Source organism: Nicotiana tabacum, unplaced genomic scaffold, assembly GCF_000715075.1.
Source record: "Nicotiana tabacum cultivar K326 unplaced genomic scaffold, ASM71507v2 Un00095, whole genome shotgun sequence".
NCBI classification, from domain to species: Eukaryota; Viridiplantae; Streptophyta; class Magnoliopsida; order Solanales; family Solanaceae; genus Nicotiana; species Nicotiana tabacum.
This window is the reverse complement of record NW_027438333.1, coordinates 203,404-224,284: the sequence shown is the minus strand read 5'-3', so window position 1 is coordinate 224,284 and position 20,881 is coordinate 203,404. Positions and strand designations below refer to the sequence as shown.

At 36.0% G+C, this 20,881-nt stretch overlaps 1 pseudogene; it reads right to left on the bottom strand.

The window, feature by feature from the left end:
* Positions 1 to 7,880: 7,880 nt before the first annotated feature.
* LOC107829276 (uncharacterized) lies at positions 7,881 to 20,704 on the bottom strand (annotated as a pseudogene).
* Positions 20,705 to 20,881: the final 177 nt, after the last annotated feature.

The following is a 20,881-nucleotide window of genomic DNA, read 5'->3' as shown; positions in this document are numbered from 1 at the left end:
CATATTAAATTTCAGAAAATAATTTCTTTCAAAAATTCATTTCTCGGGCTCGGGACCTCGGATTTCGATTTCGGGCATACGCACGAGTCCCATATTTTTCCACGGACCCTCCGGGACCGTCAAATCACGGGTTCGGGTCCGGGTCTGTTTACCCAAAATGTTGACCAAAGTCAACTTTAACCATTTTAAAGCCACAATTTATCAAATTTCACATAATTTAACACATAAGCTTTTCCGGCTACGCGTTCGTATTGTGCACGCAAATTGAGGCAACTGAAGGTGAGGTTTTCAAGGCCTCGGAAGCACGGAAAAAAGGAGAAAACCGGTGATGACCCCTTTGGGTCGTCACAGACACATAGTGTCCCGTAAGGGAATTAAGGTGAATCCGAAGAAGATTGAGGCAGTTCAGAGTTGACCAAAGCCATCTTCAGCTATTGAGATTCAGAGTTTTCTCGGCTTGGACGGATACTATCATCGCTTTGTAGACGGTTTCTCGTCTATTGTGGCGCCTATGACTAAATTAACCTAGAAGGGTGCTCCATTCAGGTGGTCGGAGGAGTGTGAAGAGAGCTTTCAGAAGCTCAAGACTAATTGGACCATAACTCCAGTTTTAGTTTTGCCTTCAACATCGGGTTCTTATACTTTATATTGTGATGCTTCTCGGATTGGTATTGGGTGTGTCTTAATGCAGGAGGGTAGAGTAATTTCTTATGCCTCGCGCCAATTGAAGCCACATGAAAAGAACTACTCTGTTCATGATTTAGAGTTGGCAGCTATTGTTCATGCATTGAAGATTTGGAGGCACTATCTCTACGGTGTGTCTTGTGAAGTATTTATAGATCATTGGAGTCTTCAGCATTTATCCAAACAAAAGGATCTAAATTTGAGAAAGTGTAGATGGTTGGAGTTACTAAAGGATTATGATATTACTATTTTGTATCATCACGGGAAGGCCAATGTGGTGGCCGATGTCTTGAGTAGAAAGGCGATAAGCATGGGCAACCTTATATTTATCCTGTTGGTGAGAGATCGCTTGCTTCAGATGTTCACGCTTTAACCAACCAGTTCGTGAGATTAGATGTTTCGGAGCCCAGTTGGGTCCTAGCTTGTGTACTTTCTCGGTCTTTCTTATATGACTGCATCAGAGAGCGTCAGTATGATGATCCCTATTTGCTTGTCCTAAAGAACACAGTGCAGCACGGCGATGCCAAAGATGTTACTATTGGAGATGATAGGGTGTTGAGGATGTAGGGTCATATTTGTATACCAAACATATATGGGCTGCGTGAGTTGGTTCTTGAAGAGACCCACGGTTTGCGGTATTCCTTTCATCCGAGTGCCGCAAAGATGTATCAGAACTTGAGGCAGCATTATTGGTGGAGGAACATGAAGAAAGATATAGTGGGGTTTGCAGCTCGGTGTTTAAACTGTCAGCAGGTGAAGTATGAGAATCAAAGACCGGGCGAATTACTTTAGAGACTTGAGATTCCGGAGTGTAAATTGGAGCTTATCACTATGGACTTCGTAGTTACACTCCCACGGACTTTAAGGAAGTTTGATGCTATTTAAGGGATTGTGGATCGGTTGACCAAGTCCGCGCATTTTATTCTAGTTGGTACTACTTATTCTTCAGAGCAGTTGGCTGAGATTTATATCCACGAGATTGTTCACCTTCACGGTGTGCCGGTGTCTATCATTTTGGATCGAGGCACGTAGTTTATACTGTAGTTTTGGAGAGCAGTGCAGCAAGAGTTAGGCACATAGGTACAACTGAGTATAACATTTCATCCTCAGATGGACGGACAGTCCGAGTGCACTATTCAGATATTGGAAGATATGTTACACACTTGCGTCATAGATTTTGGAGGTTCTTGGGATCAGTTTCTGCCGCTAGCAGAGTTTGCCTATAACAACAGCTACCAATCGAGCATTCAGATGGCTCTCTATGAGGCTTTGTATGAGAGACAATATCGGTCTCCGGTAGGTTGGTTTGAGCCGGGTGAGGCTAGGCTATTGGGTACTGACTTAGTTCAAGATGTTTTGAAAAAAATTAAATTGATTCAGGATCAAATTTACACAGCACAATCTAGACATAAGAGTTATGCTGACAGGAAGGTTCGTGTTGTTGTTTACATGGTAGGAGAGAAGGTACTACTCATAATTTTTCCTATGAAAGGTGTTATGAGATTCAATAAAAAGGGTAAATTGTGCCCTCGGTATGTTGGACCTTTTGAAATACTTAAGAGGATTGGAGATGTGGCTTATGAACTTGCATTGCCGCCTAGTTTATCGGGTGTCCATCTAATATTTCATGTATCCATGCTCCGGAAGTATATCGGAGATCTTTCTCATATTTTGGATTTCAGTACGGTTTAGTTGGATGGTAATTTGACTTATGACGTTGATCTAGTGGCCATTTTAGACCGGTAGGTTCGAAAGTTAAGGCCAAAGAACATAACTTCAGTGAACTTACAGTGGAGAGGCCAGTCAGTCGGAGAAGCTACCTAGGAGACTGAGTGGGAGATGCGGAGCAGATATCCACACCTATTTGAGACTCCAGGTATAATTCTAAACACGTTCGAGAACGGATATTTGTTTAAGAGGAGAGAATGTAACAACCCGGCCGGTCATTTTGAGTAATACATCCTTGTTTCCCATTTACTGCTTATTATGTGTTCAATTATAATTATGTGACTTGTTGGGGAGGTTTCAGAATGAATTGGAATACCTAGTTCTAAGATTTAAAGCTTAAGTTGAAATAATTGGTCGGATTGTGAATTATATGTAAACGACTCTAGAATGGAATTTTGATGGTTCCAATAGCTCCGTATGGTGATTTCGGACTTAGGAGTGTGTCCGAATATTTATTTCGAGGTCCATAATTAAATTTGGCTTGAAATGGAGGAAATAGAAAATTGAAAGTTTGGTAGGGAGTTGACTTTTTTATATCAGGGCCGGAATCCGATTCTGGAAATTTGGAATAGGTCTGTTATGTCATTTATAACTTGTGTGCAAATTGTGATGTCAAATCGGACTTGATTTGTTAGGTTTCGGCATCAAATGTAGAAGTTGGAATTTCTTAGTTTCATCAGGCTTGAATTGAGGTGCGATTCGTGTTTTTAGCGTTGTATAATGAGGCCTCGACTAAGTTTGTATGATGTTTTAGGACTTGTTGGAATATTTGGTTGAGGTCCCGAGGGCCTCGAGTAAAGTTCGGATGGTTAATGGATCGATTTTTGGACTTAAGGAAAAGTTGGAAAAATCTGGTTGCTAGTGCAACCGCGTCTTCAAAGTCTTGATCGCAGAAGCGTGCTCGCAGAAGCGAGTTTTCCATCGCAGAAGCGGCCAGGCATGGGTTGAGGTAGAGGTCGCAGAAGCGATCAGCTGGTCTGCAGAAGCGGAGTCGCATCTGCGACTGTACAACCACAGAAGCGCAAAGGCCGCAGATGCGGCTTGCTCCTCGCAAAAGCGGAAGGCTCGTCTGCAGAAGCGCTGGAGTCCGCAGAAGCGCTGACCATTCTCGTATCTGTGAGACCGCAGATGCGGTCAAGTATTTCGTAGATGCGAAATTGCTGGACATAATATATTCGAAGGGTCCGAGATTTTCTTCTCATTTTTGGACTTCAAGCACGATTTGGGGCGATTTTTGAGCGAGAATTCACGGGAAATCCTGAGGTAAGTCACTTTGTGATCATTGTTTGTCAATAATATTTAATTATAATTGAGTATTTCGACTAGATTACGTGTTTTTAGATGAAATTCGATGATTTGGGCCTAGGGATTTGAAAATAAGATTTGAGGATTTGGAGGATGAGTTGATGTCGGAATTTGGTAAAATTTGTATGGTTGGACTCGTGGTTGAATGGGCGTTCATATTTTGTAACTTTTGTCGGGTTCCGAGACTTGGGACCCACTGTTTATTTTGAGTTGAATTTCGGATTTTAATTGGAAAATTTAGTATTTTGATATGGAATTGAATCCTATAATTCATGTTGACTGTATCGAAATAATTGTGACTAGATACGAGACATTCAGAGGCCAATTTGCAAGGCAAAGACGTATTGGAATAACGAATTTACACGGTTTGAGGTAAGTAACACTTATAAACTTGGTTCTGAGGGTAGGAATCCCTAAATTACATGTTATATGATTTGTTGGGAGGTGAGGCACATGCTAGGTGACGGGCGTGTGGGCGTGCACCATTGATATTGTGACTTAATTTATTTCGTAGAGTTGCATAATCAAATAATCATTTCATTTTGCACATATCCTCCACGTGTTAGAGAGAATTGAGCTGAGACTCATGTTAAGGATTTTGTTAGGCTACGTGGCGATATTTTTGGGACCTACAGAGGTGTATTTATGTTGAATTAATTGTTTAAATTATAATTTTATACTCAGTCACATCTATTATTTGCATATTATATCATCATGTCGGGTTAATTTTCATGTCATTGAGAGCCCGAGGGACTGGAGATTTTGAGTGATATTTATGGGATCGGGTTGCACGTCGCAACATATTTTACTTATTTATGCTTGTATCTGGATTATTATAGTGCTTGGGTTGAAGGAGCCACTCTGGAGTCTGCACCTGACATAGTGAGTGTAGTTGATTTATATTGAGGAATGGATCTTCCCTGGGCATGGATCTTGCACGAATTATTTATATTTTTGGGATGGATTTTCCCTGGCATGGATCTTGCCCGAATCATTTACATTTGGGGATGGATTTTGCCTGGGTTGTATTGGACTTATACAGTACTTAGTGACTGATTGTCATTTGATATATATATATATATATATATATATATATATATATATATATATATATATATATATATATATATATATATATATATACACACACACACACACCATAGGCTGGTTGGCTATATACAATACTGAGTGATTGAGTATTTTGAGAGTATGGGTGCACGAGGTTTCTATTGAGGTGAATTATATATAGTGCGTACATTGGCATGTAGCTATAGAGATGTCATATTCCTCATATCATTCAGAATTGATCTATTTTTACTTGTACTGAGTTTAAATGTTGAACTTGAAAGCATGCCTACATTTCTGTATTGTTATTGTTATACTTGATTGTACTTGTTGAGCTCGTCATTACTTTCATCCCAAAGGTTAGTCTTGTTAATTATTGAGTACATTAAATCGGTTGTACTCACACTATACTCTGCACTTCGTGTGCATACCTAGGTACCTCCGAATATGGCAACTGCTAGATTTCAGGGATTTATCTGTTGGAGACTATCGAGGTAGCTACTTTGGCGTTTGCAGACCTTGGCTCTCTTTCCTTTCAGTTATATGTACTGTTATACTTTTCTAGACAGTGTTTGTACTAGACACACTATGTTATTATTTAGATGTTCATGTACTCAGTGACACCGAATTTTGGGAGTATATTTGTATCAATGTTTGTGGGATTTTCTATTAAATCTAATTATTATGTTTTCAAACTTAAAAGATTATTGTGATTTATTGAGGTTATCGGCTTGCCTAGTATTGAGATAGGCGCCATCACGATATGCAAATTTCGGGTCGTGACACATACCCTCAGAACCAAGTTTAGAAGTATTACTTATCTCAAACGGTACAAATCTCTACTCCAATAAGTCCTTGCGTCACAAATCCAAATATCTCGAATCTAGCCATAAGCAATTTGATATGATCAATTCAAGCTATAGGAATCAATTCCATATAAAAATGTTAAGTTCTTAATCAAAAATCAAAAAGTCAACTCAAAAGTCAATCCCCCGAGACCACATCTCGAAATTCGATAAAATCAATAAATTCGAATACCAATTTAACAACGAGTCCATCCATACCAAAATTACTCAAATCCAATATTAAAATCTCGATCAAATCCCCAAAATTCGGCCTAAGGAGTTTCCTTCATTTCCCCCCAAATTTTCAATCTAAATCACTAATTAAAGGATGAACAAAGATATAATCATGGAATTTAACCAAAACTAAGTAAGAATAACTAATCCCAATCACTTCCTTGAAAATCCCTCCAAGAATCGCCTCCAACCGAGCTCCAAAAATCAAATTTGTGAAATAACTCAAACCCTCGTTTTTGAAATATTTAAGTATGCCCAGATGTCCTTAATCGCGATCGAGAAAATTCCTTCGCAATTGCGAAACACAAATTATACTGCCCATAATTTAACCCTACGCGAAAGCGAAAAACATTATGCGAACGCGATGCACTGACCTTCAGACCTACGCGATCGCGAACTACATCACGCGGTCGCGATGAACAAAGTGCGCGTGAACCCCCAGCAGCAGGCTTTAGCAGTCATTCCAAGTCTCATTTCATTCCGTTAACCATCTGAAATCCACTAGAGGTCCCGCGGACCCTAACCAAGCATACAAACAAGTCTTAAAACACGATATGAACTTAGTCGACCCTTCAAATCACATCAAACAATGCTAAAATCATAAATCGCGCATCAATTCAAGCCTAATGAACTTTTAAACTTTTAACTTCTACATTTGATGCTGAAACCTATCAAATTACGTCCGATTGACCTCAATTTTGTACACAAGTCACAAATAACACAAAGGACCTGCTCCAACTCCCGGAATCCCAATCCGAGCCCGGTAACCACAAAGTCAACTCTCGATCAAACTTCTAAATTTCCAACTTTCGCCATTTCAAGCCTAGTTCAACTACGGACCTCCAAATCACTATCCAGATACACTCCTAAGTCCAAAATTACTCAACGGAACTAATGGAACCATCAGAACTCCATTATGGAGTCGTTTACATATAAGTCAACAGCCGGTCAACCTTTTCAACTAAAGCTCCCAACCTTGAGACTAAGTGTCTCAACTCATGCCGAAACATCCCCAGAACCGAACCAACTATCCCAGCAAGTCACATAGCAACTAATAAGAATAAAATGAGCAGTAAATGGGGGAACATGAATATAACTGTCAAAACGATTAACCGGGTCGTTACACCGAGCTACAACCAAACCACCTTGGTTCTGAACTTGAGAGTGGAGAAAATGAATACATATAATTTTATTTGCATGTTTATTTCTATATATGCTTGGGATCAAAGAATACATGCATGGAAAATAAAACTTTTTATTTCTCTCATGTGACTTGTAGGGGGGATTATATGATAGCTACTTTTACCGTTCATCACCTTTATGTGGGAGAGATTTTTAGGTTTCTATCATTTCTTGATTGGATTTTGTTGTATATAACGACATTAAATTATGTGTTACCCAATTGGCAAGCATTAAGATAAATATCTTGTTGTGTCTTATCATTTTAAGTATCATTTTAATCATATAATATTGTTCCTTCCTCGAATTAATTAGCATGTTCTCAAATTATTATTTTTGTATTCTAATTATTTAATTGCTGGTTACGGAAAGATTTGATTCATATTGCATATGCCATTTATTAGCAATATTCATATGTTTCCTAATTACTTTCTTGATTATATTTTTACCTTGAATTTCAAGGAATACTGTTCCTTTGTTTCCTTTTTCCCAATTGATAATATTCAGATGAATAGCATTATTTTTCTGGTTTCCAAATCTGTATTTGAGGGGGGGGGGGGGTTAAACTATTTATTCAATGTTTATGTACAAAATGTAAATTATAATTTTGTGTTGAAATTTTAAAATCGTTCTCAGAATTTTCAAAACATTTCTATGGAATATCTATCTGAATTCTTCACATTCTTTTATGGAATACCTATCTAAATTCTTCAAATTCTTTAAATATTAGCCTTTTGAAATTGTTATACATGTATATAACAATAAATATAAGCATTCATACAATTCTAATTAAATGGCTAATTTTGTCCACATTTCACACATTTATTAATAATACTGATGTGACTATTAAAAATTAATACTCATTGACATGAGGTACACGCGCAACGTATGCCCAGAAACTAGTTAGCTGAAGCACACCATGTCAAGAGTATCTTTATGCTAGTCTAGCCCAACACCATTGACACACATCTGGCTTGATTCTTGTGTTGATGAATTAATTAATTTATTTTCCAAAAGGAAGTTCCAATATTACAAACAAAGAAACTTTAATAAGCTGAAGGCACACCATTGTAAGGATCACCAAAAACTGCAACATTGCCTGGCCTTGAGAATACAATCTACAAGATAGAAGCAACCTTTATAAGTTGTTTTACTTCTCAGATTTAGTTAGATAATTTCAAGATTTTTTTAAAAAAAATGGATAAATGCATGTATTTACTATTAAAGACATAATTTAATAAATAAAAATGTCTCTACTTGGACTGCTTAAGTTCTCCAAAGATTTATCAGCATATACCTGATAATCTCCTAGCGTGCATGTTTTGAATCCAGCAGCACAGTAGTCAAAGTAGTACTCCCATGTCCTGATGAACTTGTCGTCAAATCCCAAAGCTCGAATTTGGCTAGTGATAAAGTTATCAATAGTCAAGTATAAGCATTTACAACTGACTACAAAGAATCGTTTTGGACTTATGTTGATCTTGTTACCTTTGATTTTTCAAGAATTTTTCTCGCCAACATCTCAGCGTCTGATAATAGTGAATTCCTATCTCTTCCAGGTGCACTACACTGCATTTATATCATTTATCAAATGCTTTAAAAAAGAAATGTTTCTAAAAATATGACAACAACAACATCAACAACAATCCCATTGAGTTCCCACAAGTGGGGTCTGGGGAAGACAATATATACGCAGAGGCGAGTTTAGGATTTAAAATTTATACGTTCAACTTTTAAGATTTTTTGCATTGAACCCATTATATTCTTAAAGAAGACTTTTGAAACATGTGGTCTTAAAAGCTTAAGGGGTAAAAGCTTTGTGGGACCATGACATTTGTGTGGTTATAAAAGTTTGTCATTAAGGGGTAAAATGAAGAGTTTAAAGTTGAATTAGTTCCATTTGTAGAAATGTATCATTCTTTTTGGAACGGACTAATAAGGAAAGTGTGTCATCTGAATTGAAACAGAGTGATTACTATTTTTTTGCAAATTTAGTAGATTTTTACACATAATTTATGCTCCGCATCGAAAATTATGGATTCACTTGAAACCGTAATGTACGTGTTACATTCGCCCTTGTGTGCACGCAGACTTTACCTCTATCCTGGAAGGGTAGAGGGTTGTTTCCTATAGACCCTCGGCTAGAGAGTAGATGAAAAAAGCACTGGCCGCAAGTAGTAACAACATCAACAAAATGTGACAGCATGCTAGTGCAAAATCACAAAATGAAATCTTTGTTACCATAGTCTGGATGCTGCAGCCATAGCTGATGTTACTCGATTTAGTGCAGGCAAGCATCCACCTGGGAATATATACTCTTTTATGAAGTCTGAGCTCTGCCTGTATTCGTCATACCTCTCGTCTGGTATTGAAATGAACTAAGGAAAGCCAACACTTTGAAAATCAGCATAAACATTTGAAGGGAAAAGTGAACAAAGTGGAATGTGTTGAGGGGTCATGACTTTAATTCATTACCTGTACAACTAGAAGCCCGTCTTCTGCCAGTGCAGATTCACAGCAAGAAAAGAATTCCCCCATGAAATCATGACCAACATGTTCTAACATCCCGCTGAAAATTATCAGTAGTACAATTTTAACACTGGCTCGACATGTAATGTAATACAATATGTCCAGACGAAGACTGATAAAACCTCACCATGATATAATCCTGTCATATTTGTCCTTATTTGGCATTTGGCGATAGTCACATAGGAGAAATGTTATTTGATCCTGTGAAAAAGTTTCATTGAATTGAATATTATGGAAAAACGAGAATGAAATTCTGAACTCAAACATTTTGAGCTTCCATACACATTTTAAGTACTATACCTGAAGGCCTGCTTGTTCAACTATCAACTGTGCATACGTAAGTTGCTGCTCAGAGAGAGTTACACCAGTGTATTTACATCCTGTTTGCTTAACAACTTCCACAGCCAAACTTCCCCAACCAAATCCAATCTCTAAAATGTGATGTTCCTTGCTAATTTTTGCCTAAAAAGAGAAGCAGAATCAAATTGTGCCTGAAGTGGTAGGGCAGCCCGGTGCACAAAGAATCCCGCATTGACATAGGTCCAGGAAAGGGTCGCACCCCAAGAGAGTGTGATGTATACAGCCTACCCTAATGCAAGCATTAGTGGCTGCTTCTACAGCTCCAACCCATAGCCTATACGTCACACGGAAATAACTTTACCGTTGCTCCAAGACCCCCCTCTAAAAACTGTGCCTGAAATATATGTAGAAATGGGGAAGATTTCTACTTAGTTGATGATTTACCTTTTTGATGAGAAGAGAAATCTTTCTAAGTTGTGCAGTTTTCAGGTCTTCATCCTCACTCTAGGGAAATTAAGAAAGAAAACTAGATCACCACGGAATGAGATTAAAGAACAAGAAATGCAGAAAAAAGTAGAAAGAATTTAAAAAATGAGAGCTAACCTTGAATATAGCACAGGAGTATGTCATTGTCTCATCCAAAAAGAGTGAGAAGAGTTCATTACTCTGAACAAAAAGTTAACAACATAATGCTGATCAATCTAGCAGCCTATTTTAAACAAGAAAATTACATGAAAACAGAATTAAGAGAGTAATCTATACAATAAAAATTAGATATAGGATTAAGTAACTTCTATTTCAATAGTGATCTTTGACATCCACAACATACTTTGAGTGATATAAGATGCAAGTTATTTAATTACCAGGTCATAATGGCGAGAGATATTCCGTCGAGCCTTTGTCAGGGTGTTTTGATTTGAGACATGTTGAATGAAATATTTTGCAGATGATAACGCTGCTGTAGAAAGCAGTGGTGTCCACCAGCCTCTGGAGAACAAAGTAACAAAAAAAATTTACGGTATGAACATAAGTTGCAATTTCCTGATTTCAGTTTTAATAAACTACTTACCTTTTGTTGCTAGACCTTGTGACTGATGCTTTCAAATCTCTGTTGGCAACAAATATCTGAAAAAGAATTTCAGGAAGTTAAGTACAAACCAAAAGCTACTTACGAATACGTTTAGTCATTTTCTCACCATGAAAAGATTAAGAAGACCTTCATTCTTGTCAACAAAAGAGAAATCCCCATGAATAAAAGCATCAGCAAGGCCTAAGTCACCTTGAGTTGCAACCTACAAGAGACTATCTATATCACAAAATTTGTCTAAATTGGAAAACTTTTAATTTTTCTTTTTGGCTTTATCGCTCGATTACTTGTAGAGGCCGGAAGGGAAGCCTTGGCGTAATTGGTAAAATTGCTGCCATGTGACCAGGAGGTTACAGGTTCGAGCTATGGAAACAGCCTCTTGCAGAAATGCAGGGTAAGGCTGTGTACAATAGACCCTTGCGGTCCGGTCCTTCCCCGGACACCGCGCATAGCGGGAGCTTAGTGCACCGGGCTGCCCTACTTGTAGGGGGCAAAAGAAACTTTCAAGTTACCTTCCAGTAAAACTGTGTACTATGAACTCTAAGAGAAACTTTGAGAGTGCATTTCCTGTCTGTTACTTGGAAGGTGAATATTGTACCTCCATCTTCCAACAAGCTGTGTATCAAAAAATATAAAGTTACTATCCAATATCTTTAAATATTAGAAAAAAGAAACTCAAATATGCGCGAGTAATATTCCAACACTTCCAGCATGAATAATTCAGACTATTCTGAAGCTATGTATAATTGAAGGAATAATACAAAACAAAAAGTACAATAAATCTCGATTCACACATGATTTGTTTTACAACACACTTTTTGACTTGTACATGAGCTTTAAGTCAATCGATTTTAATATAAGAAGTGCATTTTCTCAATAAAATGGTCGTTCTGCATCTTGCTACCATTCAAATAATATAGATGGAAATAAACAATTTGTTAGATATGTATCTGCTAATATTTTTGGATTAAAGCAACACAAGGCGAAACTATTATCACTCACATTATGCATCCAGTTGCAATGAAACTTTTGAGAAATCTAGTAACGAGGAGGCGTGCTCCTGTTTCAGGCCAGGTTGGTACCATGTGCTTGGGATTGTCCAGGATGGTACATTTCCTTCTAAGTATGTCATCTGCAGCAGCCACACCCGCCTGAGGAGGAGCAAATGTAGTAATCATCCACTTGGCATCAAAGGAATAACAAAAGCTGGAAAAGGCTCCAAATTGTTTTCAGAGTAAGGTGATACTTAAAGTTAAAATCTGTTGAGCTTGTCATTAATGGAAGTTGGACTACCTTTAGTTCGTCCTCATGGAAGCCATAGCCTGAAAGTATTGCAATAAATATACATCAATAAGCAGTGAAACACAAAGCGGAAAATAAAGTCTGCACTAAAGGGAAGGAAAGACTAAAGTCAGAACAACTCAAGCTACAAGCATTGGCAGTTGTTTTCCTTTAACCTTATGCGGAAAAAAAGTGAATGAATCACTCTTTGCAAAGACAGCTTGGCTGCTGGTTTAGTCCCCTCAATCCCAATGGTTAGGGCTATTTCATCTAAATAGTATAGCCCGCCTTGGGCCAAGCTCGCACTGTTTTCTCCAAAAGGCCTCATCCTTAAGAATATCCCTACAACTTATATGTCACTTCCTTTTCTTTTTAGCTACCAATGTGGGACTTTGTTCGCACACTCAACACTAGACAAGATAGAAGGTTACAAAGGATTTCCATCTTGAAGCAACTCTCTGTACTCTGCATAAAAGGAGATTCATACCTTGATATGCTCCACAAAACCATATTCCTCTCTTCCCTTGGATTTGATCTAGCTCCCGTGAAGCTTTTGATGCAGCAACTGAGGGGACTAGGTGGCATGTTGTCCACTTAAGCAATGTATGATCTGGTGTGTGAGGAGGATCGATGGTTACGAGATAAGGCAGCTTTGTGTCGACAAGATTCTGTAAGTTTAGACAGCTCATAAAATAAGAGGATAGTTACAAGAGAAGAGACTCCCCACTGAAGAACATTATCTTCTACTTTCTACAGAAAATCCTAAATCACTGTATTGCATAACATACCTGGATTATATTGAGCCAATATGTCATGCATCCTCTATTATTCATAGTTCCAAGAAAGTTCAAAGCACTCCATGCTGCCGGTTCACGAGGCAGGAATGTTTTGTCACGATGAAGGAAAATATCACTGTCCTAAAGGAAGAGAAAATGATTTTTGTGACATCATAAATCCTATTAAGAATATGGTTCAATCCACAACTCACTTCTTTCAAGCCAGGTAGTATGAGAAATAAGTTAAAAGGAAATTTTCAAGATTATGTGGTGCTCGTGGATTGAATTTTAGAGGTGGAATTACTAATTATATTAATCTTGGTCTCCAGTACGATTTTCATATTATCTCAGAAATCTAGCAGGTTGTAGTTGTTACATTGACTACAACCAGCCACCATTAGAACATGCATTTTAATTTAACTTCACTAAAGCACAAAATAGAGCTCCTCGGGTGCCTTTTCTTAGAGGATCTCTATACTGTAAAGGAATCAAAAGTACCTGTAGATATAATGGAAAGCACCCAGAATTCTTGTTTCATCGTATGTTGCCTCTTTGCCTAACATTTTCAGAGTATTTGGTGCATGCGCAGCCATTATGCATCCATCATATACTTCTTTGGCACCATCATTGGAAGCTATGGTACAACCTGCACGGGCTCTTTCTTTTACAGTTAGAATGAAGAGTAGTCCATAGCTATGTGATAGTAACACAATGCAGCTGATTGAAGTTTTTCCCTTGGATAAGCACTAGATTAACTTTATCTACACCACTATCACTTGAAAAAAAATCACAAAATGAATATAAACTAAAAAAACACATGTTCTTATAGTGGTCAATGAGGTGGTGTAAACCTTGGAGACCATGGTTCAAATCCTGGCAGAGACAAAATCAGTACATGATTTCTTCCCATTTGCCTAAGCCTGGCGGAAGAGTAACCTAGTATTGTGCTGATGGGAGGTAACAGTTACCCAATGGCATAGTTGAGATGTGTGCAAGCTAACCCGGACACCATTGTTACACTAATGGATATCAATGAAAACCATCTTCATCATTTCTGGTTTGGCCTTTACAAAGGACCATTTTTAAACACATAAAGTGATGGTGTTTTTTCATTAACTAAATTGCCCTCAGGTAATAGCCTGTCCGTTTTCCAAACAGATATATGCCTATCTACTATTAAGATAAAAGAAACAGCACAGCAAACTCTAGCAAAAAGCCATAAATTAAATCAAGCTAGACCTTCTTCATTTGTCGATACAGAATTTACTTCACAACCAGTTCTTATTTGGCAGCCTCTCTTCTCCAGTTCCTCCTTAACCTGTATTCAGTGCCCCCGTCAAAATCACTCTCAAGGATGATATATGCTTAACATAATAAATCATGCAAGAAGGTGAAAATTGGTAATTGCATGAAGTTTTCCTTTTAGAGAAATAGTAAAAACTGTTGTGGTATCTATGAATTAAAAAAATCACCTTGTTCACATATGCATGTGACCGCCAGTGAGCAATTGAGGGAGACCAAAGAGCTGTAAAGAAAGAAACAAAAGCACCCTTAGGCACAAAGACAATAAAATGATATATGTAATCTACACACGAAGTATGCTAATTGAACAGTAGATAAGAGAAATGAAACCTGCAGAAGATGGTGGTCACGGAAGAATGAAAGAAGGGAATAAGCAGAAAAGCTCATTACTCCTTCTAAGGGACAGGACCAGATTGAAGCGCATATTGGAATCTGTGGAACATTTATGTAAATTGCTTCGACAATATGTTGAATAAAGTAAAAGGCCAATACAAGTATGTATCAAAATCAAGAACTACAACAAACAGCATGTCACCAGATAAGCCTTCTGAAATAACTCTAAATAGCCGTGTGACTTAATAAATTGCCCTAACGTTTCATCGCGATCAATGTCTGGATTGTTGTCAAGTGCTTCAAGATAACTGCAATGCAATCAGAAACGTATTCGTGATGAAATAAATTTCATCGGAGATAGCTCTTTCCTTGACATATAAATAAAGAAAGCATACAAAGCAGAACGATTTAGTCCATTTTAATCAAATGCATGATGTTCAAATGAACAAAGAAGAATATGTGCTCTAAATTTCTAATGAGATCAATAAACCAACAAATTGCTCAATGGAATTGACTAATGATAAGTAGTCACATATATAAAGATAAATAAGTTATTAGTACCTTGTGACATCCTGCTTGAACTTGCTAATTTCTCTAATCATTTGCCAAAAGTATGGATTCAACACATTCTTCTTCTGTGCAAACAAACTAGAGATTCCATTTCGGGTACCCCATTCGCAACCACGGTCTTGGTCTAAGCTCACTGAAAATGACATATCGGAGATCTCTGTATCAACTCCAAGGAAATCAAAAAATTCCATCATGTTTGGATAAGTTACCTGTCAATTACACCGTTTCAGCATTCATCCACATGCTCACCCCCACAAGAGTTCAGTGATTTTGTTGTTACAAACAAAAGTAAAGTGACTTTAGAAGATAATTTGGGATAATTGAGTGACCATTTGTGTAATGAACTCAACAGATAGACTCCTTTCCTCTCCAAAATGAAACAAACAGAAAGCAAAAAATTTCCATCTTCTTCTCTAACTGCTATCTACAATTCACAAAGTTTCTTCAAGTGAAAATTCAAGTTAATTGTTTGTACTCGAATTTCTTTGTCTTTGTAAACTCTTGAAGGAATTCTGCCTTAATCATTGCAGCAACGAAAGTGGGAGGCTCAAATTCCTTAAGGACAGTGACTACACTATCAAGGCCTGATTATTTCGTCCTCATATTCTGCTATTTTTTAATCTAGTCTCAAAGCCAGAGGCAGAACCACAGTGTCGGCTACGGGATCGGTCGAATCCAATAGCTTTGGTTCAAATTATTTATTTGTCTTAAATTTTTCATTAAATATGTACAAGTTATTAATTTCGAATTTAGTAACTTAATAAGATAGAATCCTGAATCCATAAACTTGAAATCCTGGCATTGTCTATGCTCAGAGTAAATTGACTCTCTAGTTTTTACACTCAGGTTCTGCAATATTGTTGGCTCTGGCTCAATTTTTTAGCTCTTATAGTTTTGTTTTCGTGGACTTTAACGATAACATCCTAGGAAGCTCAACTCTATTCAAGGACAAGGATAAAGCTTTGGAATCTCAAAGAGGGCCTTCAGCAATATGTCAAGCTAAAGAGTTACAAAACAAGGTCATTAGATTTTAAGTGCAAATGAAGAAGTTGTTAATTGGGAGGAAGAGCTCAAGGATAAAGGATGTGAATTGTCTAGGTGTTACAATTGTTTTATGGCTCAAATTCATGTCCAAGAAGAGGAGTATTGGCTCCCAAGAGATATCCTTTGAAGAAGGTCCTAATCAGTCCACTTTTTGACCAATTTGGCACCTAATATATGTCCAAACTTGCATCCCATAAAGTCATATATAAAGCCACGTTTTTATAATATAAAAAGGATTTACTTGCTTCCCAAAAATGGTTCAATAGGCGTGCTAGATGTTAAGTGCAAGTTGGTGCCAAGTTGTTTGCAAGTTGCCTTCAAGATTTCCAAGATCTTATCCAAGATTGGGTTTGGACTTTCAAGATCCTATCCTAGATTGATATTAACTTATTCCCATATATTTTGGAATTGTATTTATTGCTTTCCTAGGTAGTTAAGGTTATGTTTTTCTTTTCCTAAGATTGTTGGAATTACTTTCCAAGAATGACTTGATTTTTGTTTCCTAGTTTTTTCCTTTCCCTAAGGTAGTTGGACTTATTGTCCAAACTAGTTTAGGACTTTATTTTCTTGTTTTTTAGGTAGAATTTCATGACCCCTTTTCTATATAAAGAGGTGTCTTCTTTATTTTTAGACTTAAATTATACTCTATTATCAATAAAATTGTGAGATTTTTCTTGCACTCTTGTGTGTGACTTCTCTTGGATTTATTCTTCAACCTTTAAGACTCAACTTAAGGTGGCATGATTAAACTCTTTTCGAAATCTTAGATCACTTCTAGTTATTCAAGAAAGGTGATAAATTTAGATTTGTTGTTGTTCTTGTTATTTTAAAGGGTCGAGTTTCACAATCTATCTCCTGTTTTTAATTCTCTATCAAAGGTGATTAGTTCTTCGTAGCTAATTATTGTTGTTAGGATTCAACTTCAAGAATAGACTTCATGAATTCAAGAAACTCGTTCTTGAATTCAATCTATCTTTAATTTCTGTCTTCTTTTTCGTTTCCCTATTTTCTTTTAGCTTTTGCACGTTTTTTGATTTTTTTTATTTTTCTTTAGTAATTCTTGAATCTCCTATGGTGTTGTTATCATTTAACCTAAAACATTATGGTCCGAACTTTTCCCTCTATTTCCCACGTGGGATTTGCCTAAATTTCAGTTAAAAGCTATTCAACATAGTAGAAGGAAAAAAGGGGAAGGTTTATCTATTTTCACCGAAGAAATTTATAAAGTGGGGAAGAACAAGTTAAGTTAAATTTACTCAATCTAGCCTATTAACAGTTATTTCGTTAACTAGAAACAAGAAAAGATAAGCTACTTTTGATTTAGCACAAATATGAATTTTGAATTAGATGAATAAGTATTTTATTAATTTCATAGCAAACAATCTAGCCTAGTGAAGAACAAGCACTACGTAAGACAAGAATTCAATTTTTTTTAATCAAATCAATTCCTTTTTACCTTATCTCTGATATAGAAGTATCATAGTATTAATCCAAAAAAAAAAAAAAGCAGAGAACTGTTGTTCCTATCCATTTAGGTACTACTAAATTGATTAACAGAGAATCAATAGTTATATTTCAGAGGAACAAAAAAAAAGAGGAAATTAACTAGATGTGTAGGATTGGACCAGTTATGTTGATTGTTTATGAAGCTGATATATAGATTGATTTTGTGATAATATAGGTAGTTGAATGAGTCTTATGGACTGCTCGAGGTGACACGTTTGGTATTTCGACACGAGTACTGTGAGTAGTAATTTATCGCAATTTGTGTTTTTATAACCTGCATGGTTTATACATGATTTTGAAAATAAAATGTATTACCAAATGTTTGAAATCGCACGTGGGACAATTTCTTTACTTGATATGGCCGGTACTAAACAATTTACTTGAGAAGTTTCCAATTATTTGAAATAGTCTCAATATTACTAGACATATTTTACTGTTACTTGAGATATGATTATCATTACCGAAATGAGGTTACACGATTTGATAAGAATTGAAATGTCCTATACTATTTTAAAAATGCTTTCATGTGAATATTTAATGTTTACAGAAAAAAGTATAAATGAGAGGAGACTTTGAAGGATTACGTACATAACAACGGGTTCGTTAGACCTGGTGCACCTTGTATATACAGATTAAAGATTACAGTTGTAGCCCTCACTAGTGGGAAGGTAGAACTAGCATATGGTTACAGTTTTCCCTCGAGTAGGGACCTATAGTTATACTTAACTCCTTTTACGAAGGGGTCCACACAGTGATATAAATTACATGATCCTTTCTTGGAAACCTCCCGAACATAAGGTTTGATATGACTATATTTCAGAGTTTATTACTAAATTGTTAATTGATTCCTGCTTATATGAAAACAAACAAGACTGATTGTTGTTACCGATTATGAAAAGCATATTTATTTCATGATATTTTCTGATTACTAAACAAGCATATTTTCTGACTTGTCCCCAATAAAAAAAGTTGTGGTTTAGTGTTATTATTCACTGAGCTAGCGACTCACTCCCTGCTATTTTTTTTCCAAAGACAACAGTTGACACGAGTAAGGATTTTGTTAATTAGAGTACACCAGTTGATAGCTCCTAGTGAGCCTCGCACTTGTTTGCATGAGCGAAAAGTTTATTTATTGTTATCGTCTTTTCTCTCCATAGTCATTTTTATTAGTGTCATAAGCATTCACTCATTATATTAGACTAGTTACTCGTATTGTACTTTCTTTTCATATTTTTCAAATGGGTTTAATATTATTATGTTAAGGTTGATAATGCTAGGTGAAAACTTATTTTTGGTTAGTTGATGAATATTATGATTGATTTAGCTGGATATTGGTTGGTTGTTATCTGTTTATGAGATAATTTTTTTTTGACTAGTCCTAAAATAGGGAAAACTCTGTAAAATTTTCTGTAAACTATACCAATTGTATAGTCAAACACTTTACCGTTAACTAATTTATTGTGCAACACTCACTTTATTTAGAAATATTAAGGTATGAATTATAGAGGTCATGTTCTTAAATAAACACTTTATTACCCGTAAGTACTTTAATGTTAGCTTATACGATTATGTTCAAACCTTTCTATAACAATATCGTTTGTTCCGATATTTTTTAATTTTTATATTGAATGATTGTGATACACCTATAACATTTGATGTTTAAATATTTTTTGACTTTTATAACCAAAAATTAATTCTTTTTAATGTTACATATAAAAAATAAGAAAATTATATTATTCAAATTTAAATACTCAAAAGATATATATATTTCACTAATTAATTACTAAAGAAAGCTAATATATTACAAATAAATTCATCATTAGATGCACAAAGATTTATACTCTAAGGCACACATTTTAAAACTACTAGAAGATTAAATTCTTTCGAGATTAATAGAAAAACTCTGTAATTGTATCTTGTTTAGTAGATTCAAGTCTCTTACTAGTGATATAACGCTTGAATTGGTGAAGATTTATGTCTAAACTTTTAGCAAAAGGATATCTGATAGCTTTCTCGACAATCTAAGGGTTTAACAGTTGAGTTTTCTATCTCAGTTCAAGGAGTAATAGGTTGAGGTTAAAATCTTTAAACTTATTGTTGGTGATCTTAGAGATTATATATAGTTGTTATAGAGAGATAATTTTACAAAGAGCGTAGTGCTATAAAGATAGATGTTACTGTTATAGGTAAAAAATTATTATAAAGAGGTAAAATATAATATAAAAAATCGATTCAGAGAAAAAACTTTACTTTTACGGTGAATGAATGTTATATAATGATATTGTTATAGAGAGGTATGATTGTAAGTACTTTAATGTTTACTTAACACATAAATAAAGTAAAAAAATACTTATAAGCTAGTTTGATCATCTTGTTCGCTTACTAAAACACCCTCAAACCAGATTACCCGATTGAAGAACCTAAAACCAAGGTCAAGATCCACGCCGTCAACGGTAACAGTCTTGGCATGGCCACCAAGATAATCTTCCTTCTCATAAACCACAACTTTCACTCCAGATTTTGCCAATTCATATGCACAAACCAGTCCACTTATTCCTGTCCCAACCACTGCTACTTTCATTTTGAAACTGAGACTTCAAGCTAACAACTGCAATAACAATTAAGATGAGAATTGAGGTAAAATGAGAAGAAGTTAAGAAAAGATAGTACTCCATCTATTGACTGATCTTGAAGTTTAAGAAATAAAGAAATACTTCTGAAACTTGTGGTCTATATATGCCATAGACATTTCTGTGATTATAAAATCATTTCATGGGCATGACATGGAGTATTTGAAGTTGAGGATGATAAACTTACCTCAAGGATATTATTGGAGTTTTGGAGTTGAAGAGACCAAAAAATGCAGGAAGAAAGGAGATGATAGAGTAGAGTCTTCTCTCCTAATTTATGGAAAATCTTTAGCAGATAAAAGCCATCTCATAGTTGTAATATATAAAGTCATTCATTAACTCGTAATAATATTAATTAATCAAGCCAAGCATCTTCATCACCAAAACACGTGTTCCATGATAGTTACTCTTCACGTCCTAAAAATGATAGTAATATTTTTCGGATTTCAACGGTCAAACGAGTTGTTCTTTCACCACCAGCTT